The sequence below is a fragment of the Pseudophryne corroboree genome, chromosome 5 (genome assembly GCF_028390025.1).
Source record: "Pseudophryne corroboree isolate aPseCor3 chromosome 5, aPseCor3.hap2, whole genome shotgun sequence".
Classification (NCBI taxonomy): domain Eukaryota; kingdom Metazoa; phylum Chordata; class Amphibia; order Anura; family Myobatrachidae; genus Pseudophryne; species Pseudophryne corroboree.
Genome location: NC_086448.1, coordinates 578,233,745 through 578,249,182, shown reverse-complemented (window position 1 = coordinate 578,249,182; position 15,438 = coordinate 578,233,745). Strand labels below are relative to the sequence as shown.

The following is a 15,438-nucleotide window of genomic DNA, read 5'->3' as shown; positions in this document are numbered from 1 at the left end:
TCCGAATTTATAACCTTACATAGTTTGGTATCGTCTGCAAAAATTGACACCATGCTCTCTAGACCTTGTCCTAGATTGTTAATGAAAATGTTGAACAATAGTGGTCCAAGTACAGACCCTAGTAGAACACCACTTAGTACTTCAGTCCAATTTGAAAAAGATTACCACATCGCGCTGCTCCCTATTATCCAACCTATTTGTAACCCAAGTGTATATTGTGCTCCTTAGCCCCAATTTTTGTAACTTATAGATAAGTCTCATGTGTGCCACTGTGTCAAAGCCTTAGCAAAGTCTAAAAAGATTACATCCACCACCTTACCCTGATCAAGGTTCGCACTAACTTTTTCAGAAAAGCCTACTAAGTTTGTTTGACATGATCTATACTTCACAAATCCATGTTGGTTCCTAATAATAATATTTTTGGCTTCAAGGATCTTCTGTACACTATCACTTGGAATTCTTTCTAGCACTTTCCCCTCTATAGATGTAAGACTAACTGGTCTATAATTGCCTGGTTCAGCTTTACTTCCCTTTTTGCAGATCTGCACTACTTCCGCTATACGCCAGTCTTTGGGAACCATACCTGTTGAAAGTGAATCATTGAAGATTAAAAATAGGTCTTGTTAATTCGGAGTGTAGAACCCTTGAGAACCCTTGAGTGAATACCATCTGGACCAGGTGACTTGTTAATCTTATTTTTTTTCAATTGGTCACAGACTTCCTCCTCACTTAAATAAGTAGTTATCAGTGGAACATTATACTTATTGAGGTTGGATGTAAGTTCATGCATCTCATGTATCTGGTCCTCTATTGTAAATACCGATGAGAAAAACTTGTTTAATTTATCCACTATGTTGTTATAATTTTTTATTAGACTCCCAGTTTGTCCTTTAAAGGGTCTATACTCTACTTCTTTAATCTTTTGCTGTTGATATATTTAAAAACAAATTTGGGGGTTTGATTTACTTTACTTTGCTACTAGCTTTTCAGTTTCTACTTTAGCCGCTCTTATTTCTTTTTTGTATATTTTGTTGGAAACCTTATAGTACTAGAATGACTCCGCCTTCCGTCTGATATGTATTTTTTGAATGCTCGCCTTTTTTTGCCCATTAGTTCCTTGATATTTTTGTTAAGCCACATTGGTTTGGAGTTTTTAGTCCTTTGCTGATTAATAAATTTACGATTAATCTCATCGAGCAGCAATTTTAACACCTCCATTTCTCTGTAGTGTTTTTTTCCCTGAAACAAAAATTCCCATTCAGTGTCCCTTAACCACTTGCCTGGCATGGTCGCATCAGATGTGACCATGCCTGCAAGTACTCTATCTAACCTGGTCACACAGGATGAGACCAGTCAGATAGTGTTAGCAGCGGCAGGGAAGATAAACTTCCCTCTGCTGCTGCTGTCAGAAGGACCGGAAGGTCCCTCTGCCTCCATGCACTCTCCCCCACTGATTGCTGTGCTGCCGATCACTGCTGATCGGTCAGCACAGCAGGATCCTTCCCCCCGCCCAGCGGCTGCAGACAATGGCAGCCGCTGGGGAGTGTAAATTAACCCTCCCAAGCCACCCCCAGGCCCCCTCACCTGTATACCTGCAGGCTGTCCCGGCATTCAAAATGAAAGCCGCGATGTTCCCGATGTTCCGATGGTCTCGATGTTTTGATGTTTGGAAAAATATATTTAAAAAATATATATATATATTTTTTCCTTTTTTTAACTAAAATCATTTGGGATAGGGTTAAATTCATGTTCTTCACCTAATTCACTCATAAAACCCCCCGACAATTTCGGAGTGGTTTTTGCCAAAATAAATCATCAGTTAAGTGGTTAAAGCTTCCCTCATCATATCAAAGTTGGCTTTGCTAAAGTTCAGAGTCCTAGTTGAACTTATATAGGACTGCTTATGAAAATTGATATTGAATGTGAACATATTGTGGTCGCTGTTTCCTATGGGCTCCCCTACAATAATATTTGATATCAAATCCCCATTGTTTGTCAACAACAGGTCTAAGATTGCATTGTACCTAGTTGGCTCCTCGATTAGTTGAAGTAAGTAGTTATTTTTTAGTGTGTTTAAAAACATATTACCCCAGCAGTATCACATGAATCGTTTGTCCAATTTATCTCCGGATAGTTGAAATTCCCCATCAATATTACATCACCTACTCCTGCCGCTTTATCAATTTGCTTCAGCAACATTTTCTCGTCAAACACATTAATACCAGGGGGCTTGTAGCATAGCCCCAATACTATCTTTTTCTTTCCCTTTCCCCCACATGAAATTTCAACCCATAACGTCTCAATAGTATTTACAGTTTCCTCATTAATATCTTCCCATATATCAGGTTCGTCCCACCAGGTTTCAGTAATGCCTATAATATTGTACTGTTTGCTTGCGGCAAGGACTTCTAGTTCCCCCTTTTTACCTGTTAGGCTTCTGGCATTTACATACATACAAGTAAGAAAAGTATTTCCCCTTGCACAAGTGACATCATTTTTTGTATCCAGTAATGATTATCCATAATTGTCACCAGTCAGTGTTTAGGAAATACCCTTGGTAATACCTTCATTAGTACCCATGTTAATGGCCATTGAGTCTGCGCTTTCCCTTCCCCTTCTCCACCCCCAATTGGTTCACTACCACCATCCTTATTATTCTCACTGCATGACTCTTAGTTTCTAACTAAACCCTCCCTCCCGGCACCTAGTTTAAAATCTCCTCCATCCTTCTAACCATCCTTCCCCCCAGCACCGCTGTGCCCTCCTCATTCAGGTGCAATCCATCATGACAAAAAAGATGGCGCCTGACTGAGAAGTCTGCCCAGTGTTCCAGGAACACAAACCCCTCTATCCTGCACCAATCCCTAAGCCACACATTTACCTCCCTAATCTCCCTCTGCCTCCCAGGGCTAGTGCATGGCATGTGTAATATTTCGGAGAATATGTGCATGTGTCATTGAGTGTGGTTTCAGCTTTCTGCTTGGCAACATTTGGAAATATTCTCTGTTGCTCTGCTTTCTACATTTTGCAGTCTTTCTTTAGGTGAACCTGCTTCATGGCAGAGTTCATCTATAAATGTGGAATACAATATGTAATATGTATGAAATGTAGGGCAAACAACTGTGACCTCAAGACATGTTTCTTGAAACATTAAATTAGGTCACATAATGTGCCAAAACAAATATCTAGTTCTAAAAGGGGGTGATGTCAATGACATTGCAATTAAAGCTATTAAAAAAATTAAGATAACAAAAAGGGGAGGGGAGCAATAGCGAATTTTACTTAAAGGCTTCCCATTGGAAGTGTTCCCTGCTAATCACAGCTGGACAGGCATCCCCAGGGGAGGCTTTTTCTCCCCTGGGGCTGCCAGTCTGGACAGCAAAAGCAGAGAGAGCACTTTCAATGGGAAACCATCCCCTGCTGATATGGCAGCCCTTTGCAGCTTCTTGGGGCTGCAGCTGATACAGTCCCTAGAAGCTGTCCGGCAAGCGCACAATGACAGACCACCCGAGTCATCTAAAGCAGCAGCTGCTACTAGAATGAATAAAGATTTGATTTGTGTAGAAGAGAAGCCTTCTGGATATGCCAGTTTGAAACACTGGGCCTAATTCTGGTGAATTTGCTATTGAAATGCACAGTATCAGAAATGTATTGGAATTTGGTATCCCTGGGCTGTGACTGGGTATTCAGATGCACAATGGCAAAAGAGTTTAATGCAGTCCCAACAGAGTGCAACTCTGAATTAGGCCCACTGTGTCCACAAGTTCTTGATTACACTGTAGAGCTCAACATGTCTAAAGAGGAGATCTTATTACTTTGAATATACACACCAACCCCACTTCCCATCTCCTCTACTTTTCCCTATTTTGAATATATTGAGCTAATTTAAATCTATATACTAGGATTTGACTGATATAGGAAAGTGTTAATGATATAAAAAGAAAAAACTGCTGCCTAATTGTTACTGATAAATTGTTGATTTTGTATTGTTTAGTTTATATGGAGGTTAATATTCAGACCTCTTAAAAGGTTTTTTTTATTTTCTATATTTTGATGTTCTAACATTTGTACCATTTGTGTTAAGGTGATTATTTTATATAAATCACAGATTCCTATTTTTCGTAGCTTCCACATTAGTGTTTTTTGTATGATGTTCATTCTATTCTGAAGGTATCAGTAACTTCATGGATGAAGCAGTAGACATCTACTGATATACAGCACTGTATTATTTAAGTAACTTAATTATTTAGGTCATTTACCTTTTTCTCCTCCTTATTATTGTTGATCTATTAGTCTACTTTTCACAAAGGCTAGTGCTAATTCTGCTTGTTTCTATAATGTTAAACAGTGCACTGTCAGAAAGACTGCACAGATGTATGACTTCTCTTTTGAGGATGTAGTTAATACACTGGCTGTCGGGATCCCGGCATTCAGGATCCCGACACCAGAATCCCAACAGATGGTAAAATGCTGGCGGTCGGAATACCGACCGCTCCCCTGTATTCCTACTCGGGTGCCGCAACCACCCAAGGGAGAATAGAACCCGCCGGTATTCTGGCTGATAGGATGCTGCTGTCAGGATTCCGTCAGCCGGGATATCATACTGAATCCCTATTTTGCTACATAATTCAGTTCAGTGTGATGGCCACAAGCTTCTGTCATTTAGGCCATTTGGCAGCACAGGCCACAACATCACAGATTTTTCCTTGGAGTCATGCATGTACTGTAACTGTGCATTGTAAGCGCATGCCACTCCCTTAAAACTCCCTTTATGTACTTAACTGTTGACCAGAGTTGTGCTACTGTCTATAGAATTATATTGATTGCACCTGTATTTCCTTTCCTTTGCCATGTCTCATTTATTCATTTTTCCATTTTTCTTATTCCATACTTGATTATTAAACTGTGGTCTGTCTCTAGTAGTAAACTTGACAAGTAATCTCTATATTCCCTCATTATTATTATCCTTTATTTATATTGTGCCACAAAGGATTTGTACTTATTACAGAGTACATAAACAAATGAGCAAAACGAGAAAACAGCACTTACAATTCAAGACAATATAGGACAAGTACGGATGTGAAAAGTATAAGTAAGAGGAGGAAAGGCACATAAGGGGAGAAGGCCCTGCTCTTGCGAGCTTACAAGCTAAAAGAACTTAGCTTTAAATGTTTACAGCTGACGATTATCATTATTCAATTTAGCTACTCATAGACACAGTAAGTTCTGAGCTGCCAGTCATTTTATTCTAATAGAATTTCATTTTACAATCTAAGACACAGAGCCATCTACAGTACTGTACTTCTCTCAGTTGTGGCTGTTGCTACCGTACACCACACATGAGGGTACACATTCCCACTAATTTGGCTCCGATATGGTGAAACACATAAAATGGCACACAAAAAAAAAAAAAAAAAAATTGTGTCGACCATTTTCTGTCACGATCCGGGTATCTGGACGCCATTACTTACCCTTCAGATGCCTCCTAAGGCTGGCTCAGCGTTCCAGGACCGGATCCCGCTGTTCCTGAGTTTCCACATGCAGAATGTCAGAGTGGTGATTTCATCAGCCGCGGCCTCCGCTGTGCCCGCGTGGTTAAATGTGCGCTTGTCAGTCTGGCGTCTCCTGTCTCCTGTGGCCGGCGTCGCCATTACTGTTTCAATTCTCACATGGATTACAAACCAAACTTCCCTCCAAGTGTCTGCATGGGCGCAGCCATCTTGGATTTTGTCATCTGATCATTTCCACCAATCTGCTGTCTGTATTGTTGATTTGCATAATTGCCTAGCCAACCCCTTCCTTGCTGCAGGTATAAGTAAGCTGTGCCTGAGCAAGGAAGGCGTCAGTGCTTTGGTTGTCTAACCTAGTTCCAGTTTGTCTCTCTCCTGTGGTTGTCTTCCAGGTTCCAGCTCCTGTCTCCAGACTTCTGCTATAGAGACCCGCACCAGCATTCCATCTGCGGTGTAGCCTGACTCTCCGATCCATTCTGGACTCACCTGTTTCCAGCTACAACAATCACCTGCTTCCAGCCCAGCTTCCAGCAGTGTACAGCTTCTCTTAAAGGGCCGGTGTCCTTTCTGCAGTTTACCACTCTCCACCGGTATTATTATTTCACCGCTCTCAAACAATCACCTGCTTCCAGCCCAGCTTCCAGCAGTGTATAGCTTCTCTTAAAGGGCCGGTGTCCTTTTCTGCAGTTTACCACTCTCCACCGGTATTATTATTTCACCGCTCTCAAACTCCAAACTTCATTATTATTCCATCGCTCTCAAGTTCGTTTATTATTTAACTGGTTCCAGCCAGTATCCTCTCCGTACCAACAACAGTCTGGTTCCAGCCAGTATCCACAGCAGCCGTTTACCTTCAGCAGCCCAGCCTTTCCTGGAACATCAGCTGGTACGATCCTGGGTTCTCTCCATTGCTACAGTCAGGCCTGGTAAGGACTTTCCAACTAGAAGATTATAAGAACTGTCTCACACTACCAGTGCCTGTGGCCCTTGCCACCCTGTAGTACCCAGGAATTGTATTTATCCTCTGTTGACTTTTATGTTTCCTTTTACTGCTGCTGTGTTACGGAGTTTGTCATAATAAACATCATTGACTTTTATCCTGGTTGTCGTGGTCACGCCTTCGGGCAGTTATTCTACATGTTACTTACATGTCTAGGGGTCTGATACAACCTCCCAGGTTCCGTTACATCTCAGCCCCTACAACTGAGGCTGCCTCCCGTCAGCTCAGGCCCTCAGTTGTGACAGTAAGCACTGACCTAATGAATCCAGCCGGAGACCAGGATCAAGCGGCCAGGCCAATGCAAGAACTGGCAGCCCGACTTGAACATCAGGAGGCTGCACAGGGCCACATCATCCGCTGTCTCCAGGATCTCTCTACACGGCTGGATGGGATTCAAACGACCCTCCGTGGACCTGGCACGTCCGGTGCGTCCACTACAGTGACACCAGCTGTAACCCCACCCACCTTACCCATTTCCAGTCCACATCTTCATCTTCCAACGCCAGCAAAATTTGATGGATCTCCAAGGTTCTGCAGGGGATTTCTCAATCAATGTGAAATCCACTTTGAGCTTCTACCTGGCAATTTCTTCAGTGACCGTACCAAAATTGCCTATATCATCTCCCTTCTCAGTGGCTCAGCCCTTGACTGGGCATCACCTTTATGGGAGAAGTCTGATCCCCTGCTATCCTCCTATACTGACTTTGTAGCTACATTCAGGCGCTTCTTCGACGAGCCAGGCCGGATAACATCTGCTTCATCTGAGATTCTCCGTTTACGCCAGGGAACACGTACTGTGGGACAGTATCTTATACAGTTTAAAATCCTGGCATCCGAACTGGCATGGAACGACGAGGCCCTGTATGCTGCATTCTGGCATGGCTTATCAGAACGCATCAAGGATGAGTTAGCTACCAGAGACTTGCCCTCTAAGTTGGATGAGCTAATTTCTCTTTGCACGAAGGTTGATCTACGTTTCAGAGAGAGAGCAACTGAGCGAGGAAGATCATCTACTCCTAAATCTTCTGCTCCTCCTCCTCGTCAACCATCTCCATCCAAGGATGAGCCTATGCAAATTAGTCGCTCCCGTCTATCTCCCGCTGAGCGCCGAAGACGTCTCTCTGAGTCTCTCTGTCTCTACTGTGCAGCTCCGTCGCACACTATCAATGCCTGTCCCAAACGTCCGGGAAACTCCAGATCCTAGCTCGCCAAGGAGAGGGCCGGCTAGGAGTAATGATCTCCTCTCCATCTCCTCATGACTGTAACCTCCCAGTGTCGCTCCAAATTGCTCAACGTTACAGGAACGTCATTGCCCTCCTTGATTCCGGAGCAGCTGGGAATTTCATAACCGAAGCTTATGTTAAACGGTGGTCCCTACCCACCGAGAGACTGTCCTCGTCCATCTCTTTGACTGCCGTGGATGGCAGCAAGATTTTTGACGCAGTCATTTCCTTAAGGACTCTTCCAGTTCGTCTGAGAGTGGGAGTTCTTCATTCTGAGTATATTTCTTTTTTAGTGATTCCAAGAGCCACACATCCAGTGGTTTTAGGCCTTCCATGGCTCCGTCTCCACAACCCATCAATTGACTGGACGACTACGCAAATACTGGCATGGGGTCCCTCCTGTGCTGAGACTTGTTTAGCCAAAGTTCTTCCTGTTTGTTCTTCCTTCCCCAGGTCATCTGATGTTCCGCCTCCTCCATATCAAGACTTCACGGACGTGTTCAGTAAAGCCTCTGCTGATATCCTTCCTCCTCATAGAGAATGGGACTGCCCAATCGACCTCATTCCAGGGAAGGTTCCACCGCGAGGCCGAACTTATCCGTTGTCTCTGCCTGAGACACACTGCATGGAAGAGTACATCAAAGAGAACCTGGCGAAGGGTTTCATCCGACCATCTTCTTCTCCAGCCGGCGCAGGCTTCTTCTTCGTTAAGAAGAAAGACGGTGGTCTGCGTCCGTGCATCGACTACAGAGGTCTGAACGATATTACCGTCAAGAACCGATACCCTTTACCCCTGATTACCGAGCTCTTTGATAGAGTTAGTGGTGCAACTATTTTCACAAAGCTGGACTTGAGGGGTGCCTACAATCTCATCCGAATCCGTGAGGGTGACGAGTGGAAGACCGCCTTTAACACCCGTGACGGACATTATGAGTACCTCGTCATGCCCTTCGGATTGAGCAACGCTCCAGCAGTCTTCCAGCACTTCGTGAATGAGATTTTCAGGGACATCTTGTACCGCCATGTCGTGGTTTATCTAGACGACATCCTCATCTTTGCTAATAATCTTGAAGATCATCGTTTCTGGGTAAAAGAGGTTCTTTCCCGTCTCCGTGTCAATCACCTCTATTGTAAATTGGAAAAGTGTGTGTTTGAAGTTAAAACCATTCCGTTTCTAGGTTACATTGTGTCCGGTTCCGGACTAGAGATGGATCCTGAGAAACTCCAAGCAATTCAGAATTGGCCTATACCCTTAAGCCTCAAAGGGGTCCAGAGGTTCTTAGGGGTCGCCAATTATTATAGAAAATTTATACGAGACTTTTCCACCATTGTGGCGCCTATCACTGCATTAACCAAGAAGGGTGCTAATCCGTCCAAGTGGTCCGAGGAAGCTACACAGGCCTTTCACCTTCTGAAGCAACGGTTCATCTCTGCACCAGTTCTGAAACAGCCCGACACCGACTCTCCTTTTATCTTAGAGGTAGATGCCTCCTCCGTTGGAGTAGGAGCAGTGTTATCCCAGAGGGCCAAAGATGGACATCTACATCCTTGCAGTTTCTTCTCCCGGAAGTTCTCCCCAGCTGAGCGCAACTATGCCATTGGCGATCAGGAGTTGCTAGCCATCAAGCTCGCTCTGGAGGAGTGGAGATACCTGTTGGAGGGAGCTTCCCACTCAATCACCATACTTACCGACCACAAAAATCTTTTATATCTCAAAGGCGCACAATGTCTGAATCCTCGTCAGGCCAGATGGGCACTTTTCTTCTCTAGGTTTGACTTTAAACTCCAGTTCTGTCCGGGTTCTCAGAATCGTAAGGCCGATGCCCTTTCCCGCTCATGGGAGCAAGAAAATGAGTCCGAGTCTGCAGACAAGCATCCTATTATTAATCCGTTGGCATTCTCCATGGTAGGGATGGACTCTACGCCTCCACCAGGGAAAAGTTTTGTTAAGCCAGTTCTAAGGAAGAAGCTCATGCATTGGGCCCATGCTTCCCGTTTTGCTGGACATACAGGCATTCAGAAAACCCTTGAATTTATTTCTAGGTCCTACTGGTGGCCAACTCTGAAGAAGGACGTTATGGAATTTATTGCCTCCTGCCCAAAGTGTGCCCAACACAAAGTCTCCCGCCAGTCGCCTGCGGGGCAACTGGTTCCATTATCTGTTCCCCGTCGACCTTGGACCCATTTGTCGATGGACTTTGTTTCCGATCTACCTATCTGCAACAAGTTTAATACCATCTGGGTGGTAGTTGACCGGTTCACCAAGATGGCACATTTCATCCCTCTCACCGGTCTTCCGTCAGCTTCCAAGTTGGCTCAAGTGTTTATATAAGAGATCTTCCGACTTCACGGTCTTCCTGAAGAGATCATCTCGGATCGTGGAGTACAATTTGTAGCCGAATTTTGGCGAAGTTTGTGTCAAGCCCTCCAAGTCAAGTTAAAGTTTTCCACGGCTTACCATCCCCAGACCAATGGTCAAACCGAGAGGGTGAATCAGGACTTGGAGGCCTTCCTCCGTATATATGTGTCTTCCTCTCAAGATGACTGGGTTCAGCTCCTTCCTTGGGCCGAGTTCAGCCACAGCAATCAATACCATTCCTCATCTTCTTCTACACCATTCTTCATTAATTATGGATTCCACCCTAAAGTCCCAGAATTCCAACCGCTTCCCGCAACTTCTGTCCCAGCAGTGGATGTCACCTTGCGTCAGTTTTCAAATAACTGGAGGAACGTCCGCGCAGCCCTGCTTAAAGCCTCATTCAGGTATAAGAAGTTTGCCGATAGGAAGCGTAGAGCGGTTCCTGCTCTCAAGGTGGGTGATCGTGTGTGGCTGTCCACGAAGAATTTGAGGTTGAGAGTTCCCAGCATGAAATTTGCACCTCGCTACATCGGACCCTTCAAGATTGAACAAGTCATCAATCCTGTTGCCTACAGGTTACAGTTACCATCCTTCTTGAAAATACCCAGGACATTTCATGTTTCTTTGTTGAAACCGCTGATCCTGAATCGGTTTCATTCCGCACTTCCTCCAGCTCCCAAAGTTCAGACTCAACGGGGAGTCGAGTACGAGGTGGCCAAGATTTTGGACTCACGTTTCCGTTACGGTCAGTTACAATACCTCATTGACTGGAAGGGCTATGGTCCTGAAGAACGCTCTTGGACCAATGCCTCAGACGTCCATGCTCCTGCCTTGGTCCGAAATTTCCACGCAAAGTTTCCTTTAAAGCCTAAGAAGTGTCCTGGGGCCACTCCTAAAGGGGGGGGTGCTGTCACGATCCGGGTATCTGGACGCCATTACTTACCCTTCAGATGCCTCCTAAGGCTGGCTCAGCGTTCCAGGACCGGATCCCGCTGTTCCTGAGTTTCCACATGCAGAATGTCAGAGTGGTGATTTCATCAGCCGCGGCCTCCGCTGTGCCCGCGTGGTTAAATGTGCGCTTGTCAGTCTGGCGTCTCCTGTCTCCTGTGGCCGGCGTCGCCATTACTGTTTCAATTCTCACATGGATTACAAACCAAACTTCCCTCCAAGTGTCTGCATGGGCGCAGCCATCTTGGATTTTGTCATCTGATCATTTCCACCAATCTGCTGTCTGTATTGTTGATTTGCATAATTGCCTAGCCAACCCCTTCCTTGCTGCAGGTATAAGTAAGCTGTGCCTGAGCAAGGAAGGCGTCAGTGCTTTGGTTGTCTAACCTAGTTCCAGTTTGTCTCTCTCCTGTGGTTGTCTTCCAGGTTCCAGCTCCTGTCTCCAGACTTCTGCTATAGAGACCCGCACCAGCATTCCATCTGCGGTGTAGCCTGACTCTCCGATCCATTCTGGACTCACCTGTTTCCAGCTACAACAATCACCTGCTTCCAGCCCAGCTTCCAGCAGTGTACAGCTTCTCTTAAAGGGCCGGTGTCCTTTCTGCAGTTTACCACTCTCCACCGGTATTATTATTTCACCGCTCTCAAACAATCACCTGCTTCCAGCCCAGCTTCCAGCAGTGTATAGCTTCTCTTAAAGGGCCGGTGTCCTTTTCTGCAGTTTACCACTCTCCACCGGTATTATTATTTCACCGCTCTCAAACTCCAAACTTCATTATTATTCCATCGCTCTCAAGTTCGTTTATTATTTAACTGGTTCCAGCCAGTATCCACTCCGTACCAACAACAGTCTGGTTCCAGCCAGTATCCACAGCAGCCGTTTACCTTCAGCAGCCCAGCCTTTCCTGGAACATCAGCTGGTACGATCCTGGGTTCTCTCCATTGCTACAGTCAGGCCTGGTAAGGACTTTCCAACTAGAAGATTATAAGAACTGTCTCACACTACCAGTGCCTGTGGCCCTTGCCACCCTGTAGTACCCAGGAATTGTATTTATCCTCTGTTGACTTTTATGTTTCCTTTTACTGCTGCTGTGTTACGGAGTTTGTCATAATAAACATCATTGACTTTTATCCTGGTTGTCGTGGTCACGCCTTCGGGCAGTTATTCTACATGTTACTTACATGTCTAGGGGTCTGATACAACCTCCCAGGTTCCGTTACATCTCAGCCCCTACAACTGAGGCTGCCTCCCGTCAGCTCAGGCCCTCAGTTGTGACATTTTCATGTCGACCTTTTCACCCTGTCTTCCTTTTGCGTGTTGACCATTTGTAGTCTTGACTGTCTTTTTTTTCACTGTAGATCTAATGAACCATACCCCTTCCTTAGTGCACTAATGTGTCCTTATAAATCTATCCTCAATAATCCATGCAGCACGAGATGCCTGGCACGATTGAGTCACCAGGTCCCATGCAACTCTGCTGGCACCAGGCGTCTTTTTTGCTGAAGGTGCATCTCTGTCACAACATTATGGAACAAGGATGATTAAGTTGATATGTAACACTTGAATATCTACAGTATATGTGACTGAGTCTGTATATGAAGCACAGTGGGACTTGGCATGGAATAAAGCCATTGTATGTTTGTACACCACATTCAGATGCTACCTTTGGAGCTTGAGCAGGACAAGTTGAATTTGTGCTGAGGCAGTATGCACGGGTTTGCAGAGAATGGTAAATAGAGGTTAGTGGTCTGTCTCAACCAGCACTGAATGCCCACAGATGAACTCATAAAACTGCAGACAAGCAAAGACAAGAGCCAACAGTTCCATTTCAATATGAGCGTAATGTGACTAACGGGGTAATTCAGACCTGATCACTGCTGTGCGTTTTTGCACAGCGTGCAATCAGATATGAACTGCGCATGCCTATGCACCGTGTCCAGAAAAACGCAGTCGGGATCTGGCATTTTCAGGGATGGTGTCTGACGTCAGCTCCGGCCCCAATCAGGAGGATACAATTGCAGCGGCAGAGTAAGTCCTGGGCTGAGCAGAGGCTGCACAAACTGATGTTTGTGCAGCTCTACTAATGAAGCGAATGCACACTTGCACAGCATTATTCCATCCCCCTGTATGCGGCGACTATCTGATCGCAGGGCTGCAAAAAACACACCCTAGCGATCAGGTCTGAATTACCCCCTAAGTTTCAGTAAGGGACCTGGAAGCAAAACTGATAGTTTTGTTATGCTGCAGACAGCAGACTATGCTGGGAGACATTGGGAGATATCAAAACAGGAAAATGCACATCAAAAAATTGAAGCACTAGGCTGGGGGTGAGCATTTTCTGAGGCAAGAAATAATGGCAGTTCAACCAAGACCATTCAGCATTGTTGTGCAGAAGCTGGTGTAGTGGAGCAGTAACTTCACTGTAGTGGGATCTGGACTGTAGATTGACATTCATTAGGGCAACAGTTATTAGGTCAACCCAATATGGTTGACAGGGACAAAGAGTTAAGAGGTTCAAAAGGTCGACAGGGTCATATGGTCAACATACATATGATCAACACATGTTTTGGGTGAGGGGGTTCATGTTTTTAGACTTTTTCCTTCTTTGACTATCCATGTCACAGACATAACTTTTAGTAAACTTGTGTTAGCAAAGTGAGACAACGTGCCTGCAATGGGATGTGTTTCTATAAGTGGTGGTCCTAGATAACAAAACTTTCCACACTAACACCAAAAATGCAAACAAAGTGTGTTGACCATTTATGTGTAGACCATTGTCATGTCGCCCTTTTGACCCTATCAAACTTTTGTATTTGTCAACTTATCCAGTGTTGAAATATCACATGATGACATTTAGTCCATGTCTACCTTTGTCCATGTTAAACTTGTGCCTGTAGACCATATGGGGTAGGCCTAATGACTGTAGACCTACTGAATGTAGATCTTCTATACCATACACACTGTAGTGTGGCAAAAAAAATTTAAAGGTGGTTAGGCATACCCAAAAAATGCTGCAGACACAACATATCTGTGAGGGTAGGCACGTGTTGGATAGCCTGTGTCTTGGCAGGATCCTGCTGAAGTTAGAAGATGGCTAACAGTGATTTTGAAACAACACTTGACGTGGTTTAACTGCATATTGATTTTACTGGTTTGAGTGTTCTTCTGTGGTACAGCCTAAATGAGGATGTCATCCATTATGATCCCATATGGGTATCCCTCATACTCCATGCAATGTTGCAATACTTTACTACCAGTTCATGTGCTGTATTGCATTAGGAGGAATGCATACTTGCCCCCAGGTATCATGAATTTCAGAGCCAGCCCTAACCAATATGATGCCCTAGGCAAGATTTTGGCTGGTGCCCCCTAGCACCACAGCTGGTTCCGCCTCTGACCTTGCACCTCTTTCCCAGCACCATCACCCCTCACCCATAGCAGTCCTTATTTTGGTGTTTGTACCCCCTATAGTTTAAAAAGAAACAGTTCGCACATTTGGCACACAGCCCAAAAAGGGGTGTGTTTTTGCTGGTAAGTGGTATGGCCACACAATAGTAACCCCAATTCCAATTACGCCACACAGTACTGCAACTTTATTCACATTTGATCATGCAATAGTGTACATAATTGATATTACATCCCACGGTAGTATCACTTTACCTTATAAACGTTACTCCTCACAGTAGAGCCCCTTATTCACATCACATCACACTGAATTGCTCCTTATTCACATTACACCACACCCTACTACTCTTTATTCACATTAGACGACACAGTAGTGGTGCCATTTCTATACGCAATACCACATAGTAGAGCACATTATACACATAATGCCACACATTAGTAATGCATTTATACACATAATTCCAGACAGTAATGCCCCTTACACATATGAGACACATTATTAATGTCCTTATAAACATAATGCGCCTTACACATTATGACAACCTTTATTAATGCCCTTTTACACATAAAGTCCCTTACACATATACCGCACAATAATAATGCCCTTATACACATGACACACATAGTGCCACCTACACATTTGCTGCACATTATTAGTGCCCCTATACACATAATGACACACATACAGTAGTACCCTGTTACACATATGCCGCACATTATTAATGCCCTTATACACATAATGACACACATAGTGCCCTTTACACATATGTTGCACATTATTAATGCATTTTTACATGACACACTTAATGCTCCTTACACATATTCCAGCCACTACTGCACAACCAACCCACTCACATGCACACAGCACTAACACTGCCACTAACCCTGTGACCTCTGCCTCTGCTTGGATACAGATGTGTCCTCATAAATCTTGCCTCAATGCTAACGTCGGGCACCTTTTTTTTAATGAAAATGCATCTTATTTGCATTGC

At 44.5% G+C, this 15,438-nt stretch overlaps 1 long non-coding RNA gene across 2 annotated transcripts in view; it reads left to right on the top strand.

Annotated features, from left to right (window-relative positions):
* LOC134928067 (uncharacterized) overlaps positions 1-15,438 on the top strand; it is a 284,893-nt gene that overhangs the window by 112,168 nt on the left and 157,287 nt on the right. For both annotated transcript variants that reach the window (XR_010177818.1, XR_010177819.1), the window contains exon 5: positions 541-678. This is a non-coding gene — a long non-coding RNA (uncharacterized LOC134928067). The remainder of the gene's footprint in view (positions 1-540; positions 679-15,438) is intronic.